We start from the raw sequence: 18,720 nt of genomic DNA on the forward strand, positions 1-18,720 counted from the left end.
CCATTTTTTTCAGCCAATGAAGGGGCGTGGGCAGAGTGATGACATAGGTCTTAGGGGCGTGGACGCCTATCGCCATGTTGTCACTTGTGCGCTGTAGCGATTTGCACTGTGTAACACCAGCTTTTCAGTTCAGGGACGGAGGAGAGAGAGAGAGAGCGAGCGAGCGAGAGCGAGAGCGAGAGAGAGAGAGAGAAAAAAAAAAATCCCATTAACTTTGCATTGGGTTTCGTGTTTCGGTCGATCCTCGACTTTTCGCCATAATCGGCCGATTTCACTCGACTCGACTTTTGAGATAGTCGGGTTTCGCGAAACCCGGCTCGACCCTAAAAAAGTCAAGGTCGCTCAACCCTAATTGTGACATGTGAAATGTGTCTTTGTTGTATTCTCTGCAGCTGAGTCGTTGCTGGAAGAAGTTGTCATGTTGGTCTTGGCCAGATGGAAAAGACGGGAAAAGTGAAGGATTCCATCAGAAAGGACGTCAGTGGTGAGTCACTATCTGTAACTGTACTGTGATCTCTTATATGTTCTGTAGGGCTGGTATTTACCACTGACCATATGGCGGTAATATCCATATTGGTCTTCATATAGAGATTATCTTCGGTAAAAGCGCGGTCATCTGCTGAGGTTCTCCTCCACTGTTAGGGTGCGGCACTAAGTTGTAATCAAGGTTACCTGGTTAGGGGCCCACTCAGAAGCTTCGCCCCCCCCCCCCCCCCCGAACCAAAACCCTAGCTACGCCTCTGAATGAAGCTGATGGCGTCACTGCCAGAGTCTGCATCATCCTGTCCTGACTGAGACGAGCGATGTGACATATATTCCATGAAGCCCTCCTCCTCACTACTGATATGGTGGCGAGAGTCTGTGGAGGCCAAGTGAGACCTGTATTTTGGATTAACATACATTTTGGACACTATTATAAGGTTTAAGTAATTTATCCATTTTTTAGTTTGACATTTTTAGCGGCATCTTTTCTGGAACTAAAGGACGGTAAGTAATACAATACCAAAAGCAAACAGGAAAGTCACAAATACAATTGCCCGCATTCATCTTTTGGCAATTCATCTTCTTTTTACGTTTTATGGAATCCATTTTGCCTTTTTATGAACCAAACCCTTAAAAATGCAGCACGTGATTCGTGAACATGACTTAAAACTCTATTTTCGGTTTTAACCATTTTCTGGGGCTTTTTTTTTTAATGCGAAAAGCGGAAAATACTTTCAAAAGTCGCACCTGTGTCTTAAAAAAAAATTGCTTCAAATGATAAAAAAAAACGTCACCAGAAACCTTATGGACTGGAGGAAGACGCGCCAAAAGATGAGGATTGTGGTGAAAATCGCAAAAAGTCTACGAACATCAGGAGGCAAAACGTTGTCAAGTGTTAAAAAAAAGGCGCCAATGACACCGGTGACGACCGCTCGTCAGAAGTTCCAGCAGTCCGTCCGTCCCCCTTCAGGGTGTGCACTGAAGAGGAAGGAAGCGGCAAAGCATCGTCACATGACCGCCAGCTAACACGTGACTCCTACGTCACCGCTACCAGGTGCAGCTCCATTCTAGACACGGCCGAGCAGCGACCAGACAGTTCCGGAGACGAGGGACGCAGCTCATGTGAGTGCTCGCCTTCCTGTCACTGCCCCTGTAGCTAGCTCGCCTGTGCCGCCATGCTCGGTGGTGTCCGGCCTGTCCCCGGTGCCTAGGGGACGCGGAAGTGCTCCATACACTTGTGCTAGTAGGTGGTGTGTGATGCCTGAGTCACCGGCTGCCTCTCCCAGCACTCAGGTGCCCGGGCGGCTGACAGGTGGTGACGTGCCTGCTGTGAGGGGGAGTAATGGTCGCTTCACCTGCTAGAAGTCGCAGCGTTGCCGCTGTCTGGTGATGTCCATAGGAGCCATAGCTCTCCTCACCTGGCTTGTGCTGGGAACATTGGGACTTTCCCAGAAATCCTATGTTTGTGTTGCCCTTCTGAGTGTGGCCATTGCCCGGGAGCTGTGTCCCGCCTGCAGCTGTCAGAGCCGGAGCCGCCAACTGTCAGGTGCTGTTTGTGTCCGTTATAAGATGGATCTGTATCACCCAACCCCCATTGCTAGTGTTACCCTAGTCTAAAATGCCAACGTTTCGCTCCTGTGCCCCCTACTGCTCGAGACCCCTGCTCTATTAGCCAGCACATAGCGCCTGTGGGACTCGGCACAAGCAAATATTCACGCATCCGTTTCATGGTCCAAGTACGAACTGCCATGTCCAGACCGACTGCGAGTCTCCTGACCTGAAGACAGCAAGCTCATATATGCCAACGAGCAGTGGCGAAACCTGAAACTCATGGGCCCCAATGCGAAAGCTCTTAACGGGGCCCCCAAATATTTTAAATCTTTAATAGCAATAGTCTTTTTCTATAGACCAAAGGTAATCTCTGGGTGCGATTGCAACCCCTGCACCTGTTGTAGTTACGCCCTGCCAATGAGGCTGTTGCATTTGTGTCAGATCTGCGATCAGTCCGTGTACATTGCGGGCTGAGCTCAGACCATGAAGCATAGACCTCCCTTTAGTTTTGGTGGACATCTTAAGCTAATTCAATTAGCTACTTCATGAGGACTGTTATTTCTATTGAAATGCAAGTCCATTCAGATGAGATTTAGTAAAGTTAAATTGACTTCGTAGTAAACTAAGTGTGCGTTCACATGTTACTTTTTTTTTTTTTTGTAATAAATAGATAAATGGAGGGCACTGCAAAAATACAACAAAGATTGGAAGGTTCACTGTGGGCTTGTGATTAAACATGAAGAAAGAGCAAGAAAAAGATCATGCCCACATAGACAGGAACTCCTCCATATATTTACCAGTATCAAAAATAGTTTTTATTAAATTGGCAAAAAAATCAAGATTGCACATAAGTACACACACAAAACAACAACACAAAAACCATTAAAAACACTTAAAAAATGCAAACATGCAAGAAAACATGCCCATATATATATGTCATATCCTAGAATGAGGAAAATGACAGCCCACAAAACATGTGCTGCCCACAAAACATGTGCTTCCCACAATAAGGTTATCGCAAGAATCTGACTGCACAAGCGAAGATAAATGACCACTCCATGAAATGGGTGTAAAGATGTTAATATTGCGATACCATACATCCCTATAATAAGGCACATAATATGCGTGCAGAATACTTCAATAATATAGAAGCTTTAGTCATATGGCAAAAAGAAAAAATGTAACTGATGAAAAAAAGGCGTACAACAAAAATGGTGATGAATGAGACAGTAGAAAAAAATAGAAAAGCATAAGAGATGTTAATATATGAAATGTCTCAGTAATAGTACGCATAGGACCTGCGGGAGGGGGAGGGAGAGGGGGAACTAGACAATGCAAGAGCCCAAAACCTCAATCCCATGGGGAAAAAAAACCCAAAAAAACTACTGTCTCATTCTTCACCATTTTTGTTGTACGCCTTTTTTCATCAGTTTCATTTTTTCTTTTTGCCATATGAATCAAGCTTCTATATTATTGAAGTATCTTGCACGCATATTATGTGCCTTGTTATAGGGATGTATGGTATTGCAATATTAACATCTTCACACCCATTTCATGGAGTGGTCATTTATCCTTGCATTATCTTCGCTTGTGCAGTCAGATTCTTGTGATAACCTTATTGTGGGAAGCACATGTTTTGTGGGCTGTCATTTTCCTCATTCTAGGATATGATAGAGATATATATATATATATATATATATCTCTATCAATCTCTATCTCCACCACCAGGGTGCGCTGTGCCCAATTGCAGTGAAACCACTGCTCAAGAAGGTAAAAAGCAAGGCAATATTACAAGGACTAAAAAAAGAAGAAAAACATGCAAGGCAGAGAGCTATCAGAAAAATGGCTTTATTGAAGGGAATGCCAATAATTACACAATCATAAAAAATACAAATAAAAACAGAAAAAACCACATCCGCATAGCACAGGATTACAGAGCTGTATATATATACAGGCAATATGGCCCCCACAATATCAGGAAATTAACAGATTGTGCACCAAACAATATAACATGTAGGAATAAAAAAGAAAAGAAAAGGAGGGGAATATTTTCCCAGTGTAAAATATATAAGAAATATTAAAATTTTATATATATATATATATATATATATATATATATATATATATATATATATATATATATATATATATATATATATATTGTTGCTATATGTGTAGTAAATATAATATATTAATAAATATCAGTGCAAAATATAAAATATAAAGTCACCTGACTACAAATTCACATATAACTATAATGTGTATATAGTTATCTGTTACACAAAAGTAGTGAGAAAGAAATCTAAATAAAAACAAAAAAAAAAACCCAAAGGGTTAATAGAACGGGGGGTTTAAAAAACCCCACTAATATAACCACTAAAACTTTGAAAAAGTGCAAGAAATGTTTAGTGATAATGTGCCCACACAATCCAAATCAATTCAGGTGCCTTCCTACAGGTTATCGCTACACAGGCTTACTGGTAACGCCTGTCTAAAGGTGCATAGTAAAAAGTGCAGCTGTGCAATCATAGTAACATAGTTAGTAAGGCCGAAAAAAGACATTTGTCCATCCAGTTCAGCCTATATTCCATCATAATAAATACCCAGATCTACGTCCTTCTACAGAACCTAATAATTGTATGATACAATATTGTTCTGCTCCAGGAAGACATCCAGGCCTCTCTTGAACCCCTCGACTGAGTTCGCCATCACCACCTCCTCAGGCAAGCAATTCCAGATTCTCACTGCCCTAACAGTAAAGAATCCTCTTCTATGTTGGTGGAAAAACCTTCTCTCCTCCAGACGCAAAGAATGCCCCCTTGTGCCCGTCACCTTCCTTGGTATAAACAGATCCTCAGCGAGATATTTACAATCAAAATTGTAAAATTCTCTCTACCTGGGGGGGCTCTCTCCTGTGCCAGCGTATACCCGACGCGCGTTTCGGTCTTCAACCTTCGTGTGACCGTCTTACCATACAGGATTACTGGCTCTTCTGTTGATTAGTTGGGCCTAGTTAATCAAAGGAAGAGCCAAAAAGCAAGGAGATCCACAGGCCTCCGGCCTAGTGGTCACAAATTAATGACCTGCTTGATGGAACCGAGTCCAGCAAATCAATTCTTCAATCTCTAAATTCCACCCTTTAGGCTGCGTTCACACCCTTTTTTTTCTGCGGTTGTTAGGCTTCTTTGACACTTGAGTTGGTACGCGACCGTCGCTAAGCGTCGGCGCGACGTACCGACGGACGTTGTGACAATTCGGCACAACGTGGGCAGCGGATGCAGTTTTTCAACGCATCCGCTGCCAATTCTAAAGGGAGGAGGGGGAGAAGTTCCAGCCGCGCATGCGCGGTAGGAAATGGCGGATGCGACGTACGAAAAAACGTTCCCTTGAACGTTTTTTCGGGACGACGGTCTGCCATAACACAATGCATCCAGTGCATGACGGACACGACGTATGGTTATACGTCGCGATCCGTCGGCAATACAAGTCTATGGGAAACCAACGCATTCTGCAAATGTTCCCAAAATGACGCATTGCGACAGAGGCCAAATGACACAAGTGTGAAAGTAGCCTTACTATTTACCTGCACCATCACTTATGGCAGGAAAACAGCCATATCCCTATCGCCATGACAGCACCCATCAAGAGAGGCGATCCGCCCTCCATCAGGACAGGAACCTACAGTTTAAAAAGGGGCGGTCCTCCTCTGTTTGGGCTCCTGTCCTGATGGGAACTGCAGGATTAGAACTTACCTGGGTCCAAGCAGCCTCTGCGTGGTGTCTGAGAGAATGGCAGAGCCTTGGATGCCGGAAGCAGCGTCGGGGGTGCCCTGCATGCAGACCCCTCCTCGGCTGGGGGATGGATGTCACAATCCCAGGGTCCAGGGGAAACCGCCCTGGGTGGTGCGGGCGCAGCACAGACGGAAGAGTAATCCCTGCGCTCATCTGGCTACGAGCTAGTGGCTGCAGAAAACAAAGCGCATGAAACCCGGAAGTTGAACCAGGTACTTCCGGGGGAGACCGGGGAGGATTCACTGAGGAGGCATGGTCAGGCCTTCGTAGGTCGGTGCCGGATCTGTGGCCTGCGTGCCAGCAGAATGGTCTGACATTCTGGTCTGATGGTTGGACCCGCAGCACTTGTCAAACGGGGTGCCGTGGGGAATAAAACCAGACAGCATAGTTATGACCGATGCCAGCCCCATAGGGTGGGGAGCCCACATGGGAGACAGGCTAACCCAGGGGAAGTGGTCAGCCATGGAAACTCAAGGCTCTTCAAACTTAAAAGAGCTCACGGCAGTGAAATATAAACTTCAGTTTCTATCGTATCTGCGGGGTTCACATATGCGTATTCACACCGACCACATGACAGTGGTAGCCTACTTAAACCATCAAGAGGGGACAAGGTCACAATCACTGACGTCTACCGTAGACGACCTACTTACCTTGGCTGAGGCTCATCTCCTTTCAGTCGGCACTCCACATCAGAGGGGAGCACAATGTGCAGGCAGATTATCTCAGCCGTCACTCCCTACGACAGGGAAAATGGTCCCTGAACCGACAGATCTTCAAACAGATAGTACATCTATGGGGCCTCCCGGTTATAGACCTTTTTGCCACAAGGAACAGGCAGGTCGGGAAGTTTGCACCACTACGGGTAGCGGACCAGCCTTACATAGTGGACTCCCTTCAGGTCCGGTGGGATTTTTCTCTAACTTATGCGTTTCACCCAATGCGCCTGATTTCCCTGGTTCTCAGAAAAATCGCGAATAAGGGGGTGACAATATTAATTGCCCCCTTCTGGCCCAGAAGGCCATGGTTTTCATTGATGGGTATTATCAACAAGCCTGGATCTTCTTTCTCAAGGCCCATTCCGTCATTATTATTATTATTATTATTATTATTTATTGTTATAGCGCCATTTGTTCCATGGCGCTTTACATGTGAGGAGGGGTTTACATAATGAAAACAAGTACAATAATCTTAAACAATACAAGTCATAACTGGTACAGGAGGAATGAGGACCCTGCCCGTGAAGGCTCACAATCTACAAGGGATGGGTGAGAATACAGTAGGTGAGGGTAGAGATGGTCATGCAGCGGTTTGGTCGATCGGTGGTAACTGCAGGTTGTAGGCTTGTCTGAAGAGGTGGGTCTTCAGGTTCTTTTTGAAGGTTTCGATGGTCATCCTCAGGTGGAGGGTCTCCACTTGACGTCGTGGAATTTGAGAGGGAGCTACTGAGGCGTAGGGGTTTTCGGAGGCCTTAGTTACCACCTTGTTGAGTAGCAGGAAAAAAGTTACTAAGATTTACTGTAGAACCTGGAAGAAGTTTTTAATGTTCCATCAATATCCCCTATTGGACCACGTTCCAATTCCGTTGATTCTGGAGTTCCTTCAGAAGGGCCGAGAATTGGGACTATCAGTCAATACCCTTAAAGTTCTGGTGTCAGCATTGGGAGCTTTGTACAATAGTAACGTGGCGAGTAACAGATGGGTCTCTAGATTCATCAAGGCTAGTGAACGCAGTAACCTGGTACATATTGCTAGATTGCCGCCATGGGATTTGAACCTCGTATTAGACGCATTGACAGGTCCTCCTTTTGAACCCTTAGGTTCTGCCTCAATAAAGGTGCTGACCCTCAAGACTGCCTTATTGGTAGCCTTGACTTCCGCAAGATGGGTCAGTGACATCCAGGCGCTCTCAGTAGATCCCCCTTTTATAATGGTTTTTCAGGCTAAAATTGTTTTGAAACCAAACCCAGCGTATTTACCAAAGTTAGCTTCTAGATTCCATAGAAGCCAGGAAATCTACTTGCCATCCTTTTATGATAGTCCTGTCACAGCAGAGGAGCAAAGGTTCCATACTCTAGATGTTAGAAGATTGGTGCTAGAGTATTTAGAAAAGACGCAGAGCTGGAGGCAGAGTAGGGCGTTGCTTGTTTCCTTCCAGGATCGAAGAAAGGGATCAAGTGTCACAAAGAACTCTATCGCCCGATGGATTAGAGATGCGATCTGCCTAGGCTATTCGGCCAAAGGGGAAACTCCACCAGAGTGAATAAAAGCTCACTCAGCACATGCTATGGCGTCATCCTGGGCGGAGAAGGCAGAAGTCTCCATTGAGCTAATTTGTAAGGCGGCAACGTGGTCGTCACCTTCCACCTTTTATAGACACTGTCTTGATCTGTCATCCACCTCAAGTTTAGACTTTGGGCCATCAGAACCTAATGCTGTGGTCCCTCCCAGGTGATAGTCTCTGAACGTCTCTCCGTGGGAGCTGTCGTGGCTATAGGAAAACCGGTTATTACTTACCGGTAATAGGATTTTACAGAGTCCACGACAGCACCCACACATTCGCCCCCGTAGTTAATCACTGGATTCCTGCCCTCTGAAGGAAGGTGTGATTTCACTCCGTAGTGGTGATGGTATTTATTATTAAGTTGAAGATTATCGTGTACTAATTGGATGGCGGTTCCTCTCATACTCTGAAACACAAACTGAGGAGACGAGGGGGACCACCCCTTTTTAACCTGTAGGTTGCTGTCCTGATGGAGGGCGGATCAGGTCTCTCGTTGGGTGCTGTCGTGGTCTCTGTAAAATCCTATTACCGGTAAGTAATAATCGGTTTCGCTTGCAAGATGATGCAGTTGATTGTGTTTGCATCACAGCTTTTTCTGGTGACATAGTTGTTTTCCTGAGAGATTAAGTCATTGTTATTGGTAAATGTTAATAAGACCACGGCCACACAAGGCTGTTGCAGCTACAGTCCTAAATGCAACCTCGAGGAGCGCTCTTCAACCATATAGCAGTTACATTTCTCCTGACGAGCAATCGTTTTAGTTGTAAAGATTTGTTTTGATGAACTTTAGTTTAATGTGTGTGGTCCTCTTTACATAATAAATTTCCTCTTTTAGTAGAGAAAAATACTTCCTCCTCTATTAGTTCTACAAATTGCAGACTTGACAGTAGTTTGACAGGTGACATTAGTGGCCAAGTAATGATGTGATGGATGAGAAGGAAGGATTACAGGGTCAGTAAGAGGAATGTGATTACTATTTATTGGGGTAATATTTGTGATGAGGCAGTAAAATAGTGTTCTATTAGGGACTTTAGAGCATATCGATTACCCCTCTAACTTGTCATTTATGTAGGTTTATTCATGTTGTCTGAATTTTATCGATTATAGAAATAAATATTTCTCTATTCCCCATGACAGCACCACGGAGAGAGGGAATCTGCCCTTCAGGGACAGGGAACCTACAGATAAAAGGGCGGTACCTCTCCCCCGCGTCAGTTGGTTTCCAGTCCCTGATGGGGAAACTTCAGTTCGGCGGTACCTGAGAAGATGCAGGTGAAGATCCAGGTCCGGCCAGTCCGGGTTCTGGCAGCAGGGATGCCCCTGCCACGGCTGGTGCGGTGCCTGATGCCGCCACCGCTGGGTCAGAAGGGTCTTGCATAGTGAGCGGGGGAAGCACGGCTGCCGCTCCGGAGAGGATGCAGGGGCTTCTGGGTTCCCGGGGGCGCACGCGTGATCAGCGTGTTCCCTGGAGACTGCTCCACCGCTCCTGAAGTGGTGCAGGGCTTCTGGCGCATGCGCAGCTAAGGCGCTCCCTGGTGCCGCGGCCACAGGAGGAGGGCGCACCAGAAGTGAGGGGGAGGCGCTAGGTTGTAAATTCAAAAGGAGGAAAGAGTGCGGACACTCCCTGCTGCATGCAGTCCCTGTGAATCATGGAGGACAATGAACTTCAGCCGCCAAAGACGCAGGCTAAAAGACATCCTTCTGCAGACAAGCAGAGTGGATTGTCCAGCAGCCACTTCACACAGCGCAGCAGAAATTGTGGCACGATGGATAAATCACCATCTCAAAAAAAACCTTTACTGGATCCGATCCCTCCTCCAGAATCGGTACCTGCGGCTGCTTCTGATGGGTGAGTGATCGTCATGAAAGTTCACCATTGCAATTCCTTCCTTCCTTCCTTTTTATTAGGGAAGAAAGATATTGGAAATAGAAAATGCTCCTTTGAGAATGAGGCATCAACATCATTGGATAAGGCCCCGAAATTAGATGTCACAGTGGCCAAGGCCTCTAAAAAAAAAAAAAAAGTCGCCCTCCCCTTTGAGCGCATGGGAACATTGAAGGACCCTTTCAATAAGAAAGCTGACACTTTCCTCAAAGGCATGGGATTGTGTGTGTGTGTGTGGAGGGGTAATCTTGGGCCCGCCATAGCAGCTACCTGTACCTCCAGAACCCTTATTATATGGGTGGATCAGTTAGAGAAGCAGCTGCGAGAAGGGGTACCCAGGAACAAGGTACTGGAATCCATTCCCTTGATAAGGGGTGTAGCCGCTTTTCTTGGCAGACTCATCAGCGGATTCATTTAGGTTAATGTGCAAGTCTGCTGCTTTCCCAAATGCAGCCCTTGGAGCGCTCTGGCTCAAATGCTGACCGGGAGACTTTCAGACTAAAGTTATGTTAAATTCCATATGAGGAAGAATTTTTGTTTGGGGAGACACTGGATGATATCCCTCAAAAGGCTGGGGATAAGAAATAAGGATTCCCTAATCTGGCCCCCTCCTCTCTTAAACTGTCCTTTCGGAGTAGAAAATTCTTCCGAAGAAGGCCCCCGAGGGAACAGAATAGATGGGATGAGGGGAAAAGGTAAGCCAGGGGGTTCCTCTTCGGAAATTCCCCTCGAGATAAAAAAATCCTCAGTGATGGTTTTTCAAGGGTGTGGAGAAGATTATCCTGTTTCCTTCTGGCCTGAAAGAATATCTGGAACAGCCCCTGGATACTGAATCGGGTCTGGAAAGGCCTTCGGATAGACTTCCACTCCTTCCCTCCCCAAAACTTTGTCGTAACTCCCCCTACGATCCTTTCCACAAGAACAAACGGCCCTGGAATGCAAGGTCATGGATCTTGTAAGCAAAGCCATTCTCCAGGAAGTACCTCCACAAGACAGGAGGAAGGGATTTTACTCCCCGTTGGTTCTGGTGACCAGATGGGTCTTACCGGACAATCATACTTGCGGAAACTAAACGGCTATGTGAAAAATCAGAGATTCAAGATGGAATCAAGAAAATCTACCATCAAGATACTGTTTCCAAATTGTTTTATGACTGTTCTGGATCTCAGCGATGCTTACTATCCTGTCCCCCATTCACAAAAAGTCCCAGAGGTTCCTCAGGTTAGCAGTTTCCATAAAAGGGGAAATAAGGGAATTTCAGTACAAAGCCTTCCCTTTCGGATTATCAATAGCCCCTCGAGTATTTACCAAATTAGTGGCAGAAACGATGGCGCATCTGAGGGAACAGGGGACTATCAAAATGTCCTATCTGGACGATGTTTCAATAACGGGCGACTCGGCTCAACACTGCAGACAGCACCTGGACAGAGTAATGAATACTCTAGTACAGAGGTCCCCAACTCCAGTCCTCAAGGCCCACCAACATGTCATGTTTTCAGGATTTCCTTAGTCTTGCCCAGGTAATAATTGCATCACCTGTGCAATGCAAAGGAAATCCTGAAAACATGACCTATTGGTGGGCCTTGAGGACTGGAGTTGGGGACCTCTGCTCTAGTAGATCTGGACTGGCTTCTAAACCTGAAAAAGTCAAGGCTAGAGTCAAGCACGGTACAGGAAGTCCTGGTGTTAATATTGGACTTTCTGAAGCAGGAATGTCTTCTCCCAGTGTAGAAAAAAGGGAAGATCATAGATCTGGTGTTGACAGCTTCACAGAGCCCTTCCATGACATCAAGCAAGGCCATGTCTCTACTGGGGTCCCTTTCCGCTTGTTTATCAGCAGTTCAGTGGGCACAGCTACACACCAGTTATCTCCAGTGGGACATATTGAAGAACCAGGCCACATTAAAGGGTCACTTACAGGGCCACATGACTGTCTTTAACCGCTATTTGTTCCCTAGATTGGTGGAGAGATGTCAGCAATCTGTCCAAAGGGGTCCTCTGGGTAACAAAGGTGACTCGGTTGGTTGCCATCGACGTAAGCCCCAACGGATGGGGGCCTCACCTGGGCGACAGGATTACTAAGGGGGTGTGGAGAGGCTAAGAGCTCGAGGCATCATCAAACCAGAAAGAGCTATGGGCAGTGGGTCACGCACTGTCAGATTTCCTGGATATTCTACAGGGTCATCATGTTCGGGTGTTTTCGCACAATCTGGTAGTAGTGGCCATCAGGGGGGAACCAGGTCCCAGGCCCTAATGGACACAACATACCAAATTTTCAGTTTAGCAGAGAACAATCTTCTATCCCTATCCGCATTGCATATTCGGGGGGTAGAAAACCAGAAGGCAGACTTTCTGAGCCGCACCCGATTGAGACATGGCGAATGGGTTCTGAAGCAATCCATTTTTGAACAGGTTGTGGACATGTGGGGGCCCCGGTCATAGATCTGTTTGACAATGTCAGCAACAGAAAGGTGGAAGCTTTTTGCTCCCTAGATCCCAGGGGAAAACCTCAGGCTATAGACGCTTTCATGATTCCGTGGACTCAGAGCCTAGCGCATGCTTTTCCTCCAATTGTTCTCATCCCATCAGTTCTACAAAAGGTCAGGGAGGACAAATCGAGACTAATATTAATAGCCCCCTTCTGGCCAAAAAGAACTTCGGTTTTCCTGGCTGAGGATGTTGTCCATCAACGATCCTTGGGTTCTGCCAGAACTTCTGGACCTTCTTTCTCAGGGACCAGTGTTCCACCCTCAATCAGCGACTCTTCATTTAACAGTGTGGAATTTGAGGGGGCACTGTTGAGGAATAGAGGTTTTTTCGTCAAATGTGGTTTCTACTTTAGTAAAGGGAACCTGTTACCCCCTGCAGGTGTTTGTAACTAAAAGAGCCACCTTGTGCTGCACTAATGCTGCATTCTGACAAGGTGGCTCTTCTAGTTCTTGTTCCTGCCACTGCAATAATCGTTTTAGAAGTTTGTCCCTCATACCTGTGAAATTGCCATGGGGGGCAGGTCTTTCCCCCCTAATCCAGACGCCTTTCAGCTGTCACTCTGGGCCTCTGTGCGCCGGGCGCCGCCTCCTCTTCCTTCATTAGCATCCCCTGCGCCTGCGCTGTAAGTTCGAAGGGCAGCGCAACTGCGCATGGCCCCCCCCCCCCCCCAAAAAAAAAAGCGCCGAGGACGCTACCGAACTAAGAGGAGGTGGCGTGCAGAGGCCCTGAGTGACGGCTGTAAGGCGTCTGGATTAGGGGGCTATGACCTGCCCCCCTGGCGACTTCACAGGTATGAGGGAGAAACTTCTAAAGCGATTTATTGCAGCGGTGCTAGGGACCCGAACTAAAAGGGCCACCTTGTCAGAATGCAGCATTAGTGCAACACAAGGTGGCTTTTAGTTTATCTGCTCGGTTTCTAACATAACCCCTTGCACAAATAAAGGAGCTTCTTTGCTCTGAAAGCTTGCAAATATCAATTTTTCTGGGTAGCCAATAATTGTATCACTTCTAGAATACTTTTGTCCTTTTTGGGCATAATTTATTTTTCTGGCTTACACTATACTACAGTGTAATTTTACTGTACATCAGCACTGGGCTGAAAGCACAACATCTGTTTCGAGTTTGTACGCTCTGTCCATGTTTGCATGGGTGTTGTTGCATACGCCAAAGACAAGTGGCGAATTTAGATTGAGGCCCACTGTGGAAGGAGATACTGGATACCGAAGTATGGCATTCCATTTCCTAGTGCATAGATATAAGGAGCATGGCGCACATACTGTGCTTCTGTATGTTGCTATTTAGGCCTCATTCAGATGTCAGTGTTGTATCTGTTTTTTTTTTCGCGGATACAACATGTACCCATTATAATGGGTACTATTCACATGTCAATGTTATTTCACTGACCGTTTGTCTGTGGAGACATGTCCATTTATATCCAGTATCACAGATGAAAAGAGCCAGTACAAGTCTACGAGACCATGAAAAACATGTTTTGTACACAAATGGCATCTGTGTGCTGCTCATGTTTAACTTGGCAAAGCATGGAAGAAGCCTTGTCATCTATTTATCCATCCGTGAAAAACATTGACTTTCTGATGGGAAACATGGACACATGCTCCATACACAGATCAAAAATACTGATGACACTAGTACAATTTTTTTCACATGTGTTTAAATCGAGCCTATCAGGATTGTGCTCAGTAACCTACAGACACTGTCAGGTTGGCCCCATTTTACTGATTAAAATAATGCCTAGGGTGATGAAAGTATAGTTAATGAGATTCTTGTTCTCCGGGGCAGTCTAGGTCTTTATGTGGTGCTCTGCTTACATATGCATCCTTATGGGCTTATGACAGGTCACTGATCCTTCATCTACCTGCCTCCTAATTTACATAATACATAGAATATTTTGGGTTTAGAAAAAAAAATGATTACATTCAGCACCTAAGCCGTAACATGTATCACATAATGTATATAATATTGTAAGGTAACAAAAATGAACTTTATCAAAACAGCGCGGGAGGCATATGTGCAGTAGCATCTATCGCTTTCCTTTGCCATTTTGCTGCAGCCACATTTTTTGTTTTCTCCAGTAAAATGGCGGTGCATGTGCCGTAGCATCTATCAGAATGCGCAGCTGCTGGTGCCATTTTGAAGTTAATTCTTTTTTTTTTTTTTTTTTTACCTGACAATATTATATGCATTATGCGATACATGCTACAGTGCAGGCACCATTTTGCTTAACCCCTTTACCCCCAAGGGTGGTTTGCACGTTAATGACCAGGCCAATTTGTACAATTCTGACCACTGTCCCTTTATGAGGTTATAACTCTGGAACGCTTCAACGGATCCCAGTGATTCTGACATTGTTTTCTCGTGACATATTGTACTTCATGATAGTGGTAAAATTTCTTTGATATTACCTGCATTTATTTGTGAAAAAAAAAAGGAAATTTGGCGAAAATTTTGAAAATTTCGCAATTTTCCAACTTTAAATTTTTATGCAATTAAATCACAGAGATATGTCACACAAAATACTTAATAAGTAACATTTCCCACATGTCTACTTTACATCAGCACAATTTTGGAACCAAATTTTTTTTTTTCTTAGGGAGTTATTAGGGTTAAAAGTTGACCAGCAATTTCTCATTTTTACAAAACCATTTTTTTTTAGGGACCACATCTCATTTGAAGTCATTTTGAGGGGTCTATATGATAGAAAATACCCAAGTGACACACCATTCTAAAATCTGCACCCCTCAAGGTGCTCAAAACCATATTCAAGAAGTTTATTAACCCTTCAGGTGTTTCACAGGAATTTTTGGAATGTTTAAATAAAAATGAACATTTAACTTTTTTTCACAAAAAATTTACTTCAGCTCCAATTTGTTTTATTTTACCAAGGGTAACAGGAGAAAGTGGATCCCAAAAGTTGTTTTACAATTTGTGCTGAGTACACCGATACCCCATATGTGGGGGTAAACCATTGTTTGGGCGCATGACAGAGCTCGGAAGCGAAGGAGTGCCATTTGACTTTTGAATGCAAAATTGACTGGAATCGAAATGGGACACCATGTTGCGTTTGGAGAGCCCCTGATGTGCCTAAACATTGAAACCCCCCCACAAGTGACACCATTTTGGAAAGTAGACCCCCTAAGGAACTTATCTAGAGGTGTGGTGAGTGCTTTGACCCACCAAGGGCTTCACAGAAGTTTATAATGCAGAGCCATAAAAATAAAACCAAATTTTTTTTCCCACAAAAATTATTTTTTAACCCCCAGTTTTGTATTTTCCCGAGGGTAAGAGGAGAAATTCGACCCCAAAAGTTGTTGTCCAATTTGTCCTGAGTACGCTGATACCCCATATGTGGGGGGGAACCACCGTTTGGGCGCATGGGAGGGCTCGGAAGGAAAGGAGCGCCATTTGGAATGCAGACTTAAATGGAATGGTCTGCAGGCGTCACATTGCGTTTGCAGAGCCCCTAATGTACCTAAACAGTAGAAACCCCCCACAAGTGACCCCATATTGGAAACTAGACCCCCCCAAGGAACTTATCTAGATGTGTTGTGAGAACTTTGAGCCCCCAAGTGTTTCACTACAGTTTATAACGCAGAGCCGTGAAATTAAAAAATCTTTATTTTTTTTCCCACAAAAATTATTTTTTAGCCCCCAGTCTTGTATTTTCCCAAGGGTAACAGGAGAAATTGGACCCCAAAAGTTGTTGTCCTATTTGTCCTGAGTACGCTGATACCCCATATGTTGGGGTAAACCCCTGTTTGGGCATACGGGAGAGCTCGGAAAGGAAGGAGCACTGTTTTACTTTTTCAGCGCAGAATTGGCTGGAATTGAGATGGGACGCCATGTCGCGTTTTGGAGAGCCCCTGATGTGCCTAAACAAAATGGAAAAATGGAAATAAATACATTTTTTAAATTTTTCCCTAACTAAGGGTGTGATGAAGGGGGGTTCGATTTTACTCTTATAGCGGGTTTTTTTTATCGGATTTTTATGATTGGCAGCTGTCACACACTGAAATACGCTTTTTATTGCAAAAAATATTTTTTGCGTTACCACATTTTGAGAGCTATAATTTTCCCATATTTTGGTCCACAGAGTCATGTGAGGTCTTTTTTTTTTGCGGGACGAGTTGACGTTTTTATTGGTAACATTTTCGGGCACGTGACATTTTTTGATCGCTTTTTCAAGCAGATTATTGAGCAGTGTAGGTGCCCCCCAGGGAACGGTGCTTGCGCCCTTTCTTTTCACTCTGTATACTTCAGGCTTTCAGTATAAATCTGAACTTTGCCACCTTCAAAAATTTTCGGATGACTCCGTGGTTGTGGGATGCATTAGGGGAGATCAGGGGGATGAGGAATATAGAAGGGTGGTGTCGAATTTCATGGATTGGTGCAATGGTAACTATCTACAACTAAATGTTAAGAAAACTAAGGAGTTGGTGGCCAACTATAGCAGGATTAAGGGGGAATGCTTACCGATCACTATTGCTGGTCAGGAGGTAGAGCAGGTGGAGAGTTACAAATATTTGGGGGTCCATTTGGATAGCAAACTGGACTGGAGATGCCACTCAGTTTGTCTACAAGAAGGGGATGAGCAGATTGTATTTCCTAAGGAAACTGAGGTCTTTTAATGTGTGTAGCAAAATGTTAGAAATGTTCTACAAGTCTGTGGTGGCAAATGCCATCTTTTTTGCATCACAGGCTGGGGTAGTAGTGTGCGGGCCTCTGATGCTAATAAGCTGAATAAAATTATCAAGAAGGCAAGTTCTGCTGTGGGCTGCAATCTGGACTCTTTTGGGGAGGTAGTGGAGAAAAGAACTCTGAAAAAGTGTATGGCAATTATGAACAATAATGCACATCCATTATATGAGCTACTCATGAGACAGAAGAGCACCTTCAGTAACCGGCTAATACTTCTGAGGTGTAAGAAGGAAAAATATAGGAAATCGTTTGTACCAACTGCCATGGGAATGTACAACAATAACATTAGGGTTAAACCACCAAGGTGAATGTCTACTTATTTCTCTACATTTCAGTTCACTCGTTGTTTATGTCCTATTCTAATGTATAATGTTCTTCTGTCCACTCTACTGTCATGTCAACTATGTAATTCTTTTATGATTTTTATGATTTAAGTTGTGCTGCTGTGATACACTTTATTGATCCCGTGGGAAATTATAGTATCGTATCGTATCCCTATTTTTCTGAGGCAGACTGACCAAAAACCAGCTATTCATGAATTTCTTTTGGGGGGAGGTGTTTATACCGTTCCGCGTTTGGTAAAATGGATAAAGCAGTTTTATTCTTCGGGTCAGTACGATTACAGTGACACCTCATTTGTATCATTTTTTTATGTTTTGGCGCTTTTATACAATAAAAACTATTTTATAGAAAACATTATTTTTGCATCGCTTTATTCTGAGGACTATAACTTTTATATTTTTTTGCTGATGATGCTGTATGGCGGCTCGTTTTTTGCGGGACAAGATGACGTTTTCAGCGGTAGCATGGTTATTTATACCTGTCTTTTTGATCGCGTGTTATTCCACTTTTTGTTCGGCGGTATGATAATAAAGCGTTGTTTTTTGCCTTTTTTTTTTTTTCTTACGGTGTTTACTGAAGGGGTTAACTAGTGGGCCAGTTTTTTTTTTTTTTCATTATTTTGAAAAAAATTTTTGTTTTTACTTTTCTACTTTGTCCCACAGGGGGACATCACAGATCGCTGATCTGACAGTTTGCACAGCACTCTGTCAGATCAGTGATCTGACTTACAGTGCTGCAGGCTTACCAAGCGCCTGCTCTGAGCAGGCACTTGGTAAGCCACCTCCCTCCCTGCAGGACCCGGATGCCGCGGCCATCTTGGATCCGGGCCTGCTGTAAGGAGACCCTCGCAGCAACGCGATCACATCGCGTTGCTGCGGGTGTCTCTGGGAAGCCCGCAGGGAGCCCCCTCCCTGCGCGATGCTTCCCTATACCGCCGGCACACCGCGATCAAACATGGGGCGGTTAATGTGCCGGGGGCGGTCTGTGACAGCTCCTGACACAGTCCTGGATGTCGGCTGCGATAGGCAGCTGACACTCGGCCGCGCTCCCCCCATGAGCACGGCCGATCGCTTATGATGTACTATCCCGTCGGTGGTCATACGAGCCCACCCCACCTCGACGGGATAGTACGTCTAATGTCAGAAAGGGGTTAAAGAAATATATATATATTTTTTTTCCTA

General features: G+C 44.9%; 1 protein-coding gene across 4 annotated transcripts in view; it reads left to right on the plus strand.

Moving 5' to 3' along the window:
- Positions 1-1,482: 1,482 nt before the first annotated feature.
- The window catches only part of DTX2 (deltex E3 ubiquitin ligase 2), a 176,335-nt gene continuing 159,097 nt past the window's right edge, over positions 1,483-18,720 (plus strand). For all 4 annotated transcript variants that reach the window (XM_069757297.1, XM_069757294.1, XM_069757295.1 and 1 more), the window contains exon 1: positions 1,483-1,605. The gene's annotated coding sequence lies outside the window, so the exon portion shown is untranslated. The remainder of the gene's footprint in view (positions 1,606-18,720) is intronic.

This window comes from Ranitomeya imitator, chromosome 3 (genome assembly GCF_032444005.1).
Source record: "Ranitomeya imitator isolate aRanImi1 chromosome 3, aRanImi1.pri, whole genome shotgun sequence".
Lineage (NCBI taxonomy): Eukaryota > Metazoa > Chordata > Amphibia > Anura > Dendrobatidae > Ranitomeya > Ranitomeya imitator.